The sequence below is a fragment of the Anabrus simplex genome, chromosome 6 (genome assembly GCF_040414725.1).
Source record: "Anabrus simplex isolate iqAnaSimp1 chromosome 6, ASM4041472v1, whole genome shotgun sequence".
In the NCBI taxonomy this organism is placed as follows: domain Eukaryota; kingdom Metazoa; phylum Arthropoda; class Insecta; order Orthoptera; family Tettigoniidae; genus Anabrus; species Anabrus simplex.
This window is the reverse complement of record NC_090270.1, coordinates 28,493,087-28,499,272: the sequence shown is the minus strand read 5'-3', so window position 1 is coordinate 28,499,272 and position 6,186 is coordinate 28,493,087.

The window sequence follows — 6,186 nt, the reverse complement described above, 5'->3', positions numbered from 1 at the left end:
ACGTCTGTAAACTTTTAAGATTTTGAGATACAGATATCCTCATTTTAAAAATTCAACCCCCCTTTCCACCTCCTTAGCGACGGAATATCCAAAAATCCTCCCTTAGCGAGCACCTACATGTTAATATGAATGTATCCCCAGAATTTCATTTCTTTATGTCCAGTAGTTTTGGCTCGACGATGATGAGTCAGTCAGTCAGTCAGTCAGTCAGTCAGTCAGTCAGTCAGTCAGTCAGTCAGTCAGTCAGTCAGTCAGTCAGTCAGTCAGTCAGGACAAGTTATCTATATATATATAAGAGTTTTGTCTGTACATTGCTCAGAATTTGAAAATAATGGTATTTCTGTATCGGACATGTCCACAGTAACAAGGAAATGCACCTTTTTCTTTTCCGTAATTTCTGTCTGTCTGTCTGTCTGCCTGTCTGTATGTACACGCATCACTAGAAAACGGCTTAAGAGAATTTAATGACATTCGGTATGCAAAGTCGGAGAATAAGTGGCTACAATCTAAGCCATAAATAATTTTACTCACGATGAAAGAAATGGTAGTTTAGGGGAAGACCTAAAATTTAATTTTCAAATATTTATGTTATTAGTGATCCTATGTTAATAAAAATCGGTATGCGAAGTAGGGGAATAAGTCGCTACAGTCTAGGATATAAATAATTTTATTCACGCTAAGTGAAATGGTAGTTTAGGGGAAGGCCTAAAATTTAATTCTTAAATATTTACATTATTAGTGGTTCTATCTCATTGAAAACTGGTATACGAAGTAGGAAAAATTAGTCACTACAATCTAGGCTTCAAATAATTTTAATCACGCTGAATGAAATGGTAGTTCAGGGGAAGGCCTAAAATTTGATTCTCAAATATTTATATTATTAGTGGTCGTATCGATAAACACTACATAACCGAAGTTATATAGAATTAAATTTCCGACCATTATGTCTTATACACTTTTACCGTACCGGCTATTATAACACAGATATTCATGAATTTGCATTGTTTTTCTTAAGGCCATATCGACGCCAAGCTACGAGAAAATGGGTTAACAGATTTTAATGAAAATCGTATATAGAGTCGAGGAATAAGAAACTACAGTCTAAGATATAAACAATTTTATTCACCCTGGATGAAATTGTACTTTAGGGGAAGGCGCCTAAAGTATAATTTTTAAATACCAATGTTTTTGGTCCTATTGAAAAGTACTACATAACAAAAGTTACACTGAATACAATTTCCGATCATTTATGTTTTATTCAGTTTTACCGTACCGACTATATGAACGGTATTTCCGAGTCGGAAGAAAACTAAATATGAAGGCCTACAATATCGAAAGCGCATAACATTGATCAACAATAACATTACATTGGCCATTGTTTGTTGTGATGTTATTTGTCTCTTATGCTGCCTCTAAACTCCGATAGATGGGATTACTGCTGCGTGCCGCGTATCATAGCCTGACTGAATATTGGCGGGAAATAACCGGGGAATTAGAAAACTTTCTTCTTTAGCATGCCATTCCTCTGGTTCATACATTTTCTGATAGAGCTGGTACGTAACACTCTGGTTCTTCATAGCATTCCAGTTATTCGATCCCTATTCTGACTCGCTGTTCTGAATGAGCAGTGAGCATACTTAAGGCAGAGGCTGACTTAGTAGTAGTAGTATGGCCTGGTCTAGAATAACAATTTAGGCCTATTCCAAATTATAGCACCAAAATTCAACCCTGAAAAGAGCCTTTTCTTAAGACAAGCTACTTCCTTTCACTTTTATTAAATTCTACATTCATTTTATTCCAAATTATCAGTGAAGAGGGGGTTTCTCCTCTGGCTCGGAGGAAAAATTTGCCTCCAAGTCAGATAGATTTTTCCGCCGCCAGTGTAGTGAATTGATGTTTTCCGACTCATCGGGTACTCCTAGGAAAGAGATTAGTAAAAGGGCATAGTTTTTGCCCGGGGAGTCTCCACTATTCGACCCTCTCCCCGCCGAAAAAAGATGAAGAGAGTTCACGAATCACGGCTGTCTGCAGCTTGGTCATTCGAGCTCTGGAACTTTGGACTGTTAGATCGGCAGTGTAGTCCTGTTTGTTAAAAGTGAGAAACTATGTGGTGTTTTATTTAATCGAGTATTTCATATGAAAGCATTGCTTTTAATCGCGCCATTCGTACTGACGTCATTGTAATGTATGTTCATTTCAGTTCGGAAAACTACTAAGACAGTCTTTCTGAGGATGTAAAAAGGCAGGTGGAGAGTGTCTACCATTAAACAGAAAACTCTCCAACCTGACTGTGACTGATTGCATGCAAGCGGGTCTACCATTACAGTGAAAATTCCCTAACTCAGTCTTCATATGACAAAAGATGCTTGGTGACTTCCCCGTCGCGTTTCTAGGGTAACGTTAAGAGCTATGCAATTTAATACAATCTTGCTCACAACGTGTACACTAGAATTCTGTATACAATGTAGAATTCCGTAGCGAAGCACGGGTACATCAGCTAGTTTTATATGTATAGATGGTTGCCTAGTTGTACTTCCTCTTAAAACAATAATCACCACCTTAGGGGCTCTGAACTTTGGAGTGTGGGTTGTTGACCACGGGGGCCTTAGCTGAGTTCCCCCTGTGGGTGGGGGCGGTAGAATAACACCCACGGTATCTCCTGCCTGTCGTAAGAGGCGACTGAAAGGGGCCCCAGGGGCTCTGAACAGTGGAGCGTGGGTTGGCGACCACGGGGCCCTTAGCTGAGTCCTGGCATTGCTTCCACTTACTTGTGCCAGGCTCCTCACTTTCATCTATCCTCTCCGACCTCCCTTGGTCAACTCTTGTTCTTTTCCGACCCCGACGCTATTAGGTTTGCGAGGGCTAGGGAGTCTTTCATTTTCACGCCCTTTGTAGCCCTTGTCTTTCTTTGACCGATATCTTCATTTTTCGAAGTGTCGGATCCCTTCCATTTTTTCTCTCTGATTAGTGTTATATAGAGGATGGTTGCCTAGTTGTACTTCCTCTTAAAAAAATAATCACCACCATCTCCGACCTCACTTGGTCAACTCTTGTTCTTTTCCGACCCCGACGCTATTAGGTTTGCGAGGGCTAGGGAGTCTTTCATTTTCACGCCCTTCGTGGCCCTTGTCTTTCTTTGACCGATATCTTCATTTTTCGAAGTGTCGGATCCCTTCCATTTTTCCCTCTGATTAGTGTTATGTAGAGGATGGTTGCCTAGTTGTACTTCCTCTTAAAACAATAATCACCACCACCACCACCTTAGCTGAGTCCTGGCATTGCTTCCCCCTGTAGGTGGGGCCGGTAGAATAACACCCACGGTATCCCTGCCTGTCGTAAAAGGCGACTAAAAGGGGCCTCAGAGGCTCTGAACTTTGGAGCGTGGATTGGCGACCACGAGGCCCTCAGCTGAGTCCTGGCATTGCTTACACTTACTTGTGCCAGGCTCCTCACTTTCATCTATCCTATCCGACCTCTCTTGGTCAACTCTTGTTCTTTTCCGACGCCGACGCTGTTAGGTTTGCGAGGGCTAGTGTTATATAGAGGATGGTTGCCTAGTTGTACTTCCTCTTAAAACAATAATCACCACCACCACCACCACCATCGACCACTGACCACTTGGTACGCCTGCAGAGTTCTGTCCAGTATGCATTTCTACGCAAACAGCATTTGGTGGCTGTTTTCTTCGACTTAGAAAAGGGCTATGACACCACATGGTGATATGGTATCCTTTCAGTCCTGAATCAATAGAGATTCCGAGGTAACTTGCCGGTATTTATTGCGAATTTTTTGTCCCTCCTCTATTCTGTGTCCGAGTTGGGAGGGCATATTTGCAATACCACGTTCAAGAAAATTGATTCCCACAGGGATCTGTTCTTAGTGTCACTCTGTTTGTTTTTGTTTGGCCCCAGGGACTCTGAACTTTGGAACGTGGGATGGCGACCACGGGGTCCTTAGCTGAGTCTTGGCATTGCTTCCACTTACTTGTGCCAGGCTCCTCACTTTCATCTATCCTATCCGACCTCTCTTGGTCAACTCTTGTTCTTTTCCGACCCCGATGCTATTAGGTTTGCGAGGGCTAGGGAGTCTTTCATTTTCACGCCCGTCGTGGCCCTTGTCTTCCTTTGGCCGATATCTTCATTTTTCGAAGTGTCGGACCCCTTCCATATTTTCCCTCTGATTAGTGTTATATAGAGGATGATTGCCTAGTTGTACTTCCTCTTAAAGCAATAATCACCACCACCACCACCTCACTCTGTTTGTGTCTGCCATAAATGGTATTGTCGCTGCTGCTGGTTCAGCAGTAATACCGTCGCTATATGTGGACTATTTTGCTCTGCATTATAGCTCGCATAATATGGTAATCGCAGAGCGGCAATTGCAGCAAGCTATTACGAGAGTGGAACGATGGAGTTAAAAACATGGCTTTCGGTTTTCAAACCCCCTGTGGGTGGGGGCGGTAGAATAACACACACGGTATCCCCTGCCTGTCGTCCCCCTGTAGGGGGGGTGGTAGAATAACACCCACGGTATCCTCTACCTGTCGTAAGAGGCCTCAGGTGCTCTGAACTTTGGAGCGTGGGTTGGCGTCCGCGGGGCCCTCAGCTGAGTCCTTGCATTGTTTCCACTTACTTGTGTCAGGCTCCTCACGTTCATCTATCCTATCCGACCTCTCTTGGTCAACTCTTGTTCTTTTCCGACCCCGACCCTATTAGGTTTGCGAGGGCTAGGGAGTCTTTCATTTTCACGCCCTTCGTGGCCCTTGTCTTCCTTTGGCCGTTATCTTCATTTTTCGAAGTGTCGGATCCCTTCCATTTTTCCGTCTGATTAATGTTAAATAGAGGATGGTTGCCAAGTTGTTCTTCCTCTTAAAACAATAACCACCACCACCACCACCACCACTGAGTGTAGAGAGAAACGAGTTGGCAGATAAGGCTGCCAAGGAGGCAGTTATACTGCCCCCGTTGCCTGACAAGGTTCCAGCAAGTGATATTCGCTCTCAGCTGAGACATCCGGTTATGTCCCATTGGGAGATGAAGTGGCAGGCTATTCCAATTCCAAATAAGCTTAGAGCGATAAAAGGAACAACGAAGGTATAGAGGACTTTCCTTCGGGCTTCGTGGAGGGAAGCCGTGGTATTATGTCGTCTTCGGATCGACCTCGGTATACTAATGCACTCCTATTTACTGAAGGGAGAACCCCCTGCGGTGTGAACTTGCGGCGATCATCTTACCGTGGCACACATCCTTACGGAGTGTGTGGACCTGGTCGATCTGCGCCTTAGGCTTAACATCCCGAGTACAATCTCCCTCATCCTGCGAGATAACGAGCAGTCAGCAGACCTCGTCATCCGTTTTATGAGGGATATGGTCTTTTTTATCGTGTGTAATAATGTACCTTGTCTTAGTGTCTTCGTTTTAACTGCGCTTTTATCCCTTTGACTTTATTTTAGTTCGTGTTTGCGTATTTTAATGTGTTATTTTAACTTCTGACATGAATTATGTACTGTATATCTGTATTTCCAGGCAATGCCTTATTCCATTCTCACCTCTATTTTCTATACTTTTATTAGAAAATAAGGCATTGCGAATTAGATCCACTGATTGTTTTAATTTCATAATCATTTTTCATTGCCATTTATTTTAATTTATTCATACCATTAGGAGCCGATAACCTTAGATGTTAGGCGCCTTTAAACAACAAGCATCATCATTATTTCTTAACGAGTCTGAAGTGTGGTGTAACATCAAACGTAACAGTGCAGCGTCTAGTTGTAAATCTTACGGATGACGTGATTTTGTCAAACTTACGAATAATATTGTGATGAACTTACATATTCTTTTGCATGACAGTGCAGGGCTTCAATTTCTTGTTGGTTAGCTTTCTGTGACTTTTATTTGGAATGTTAAATAATAAAGATGCGGTTAACTTCCGATTTCAAAGTAAATCAGGTCTTTGACACACACAAAATTAAAACTTTCTCGTAAAACACCCAGAAGGAAACAAAAGTACAGGCAGTCGTGGGAGAGTATGGACAGTATAGGAAGTGGCTGCATCCTGATCCAACGTATGAAGAAAGGGCAAAGTATAAAAGTTTACATTTTCTTACTTCTAGTAATTCGTTTCAGTTAAGTACTGTATTCCTATTTGATATTATTGCACGCATTATATTGAATTTTAGTCTAT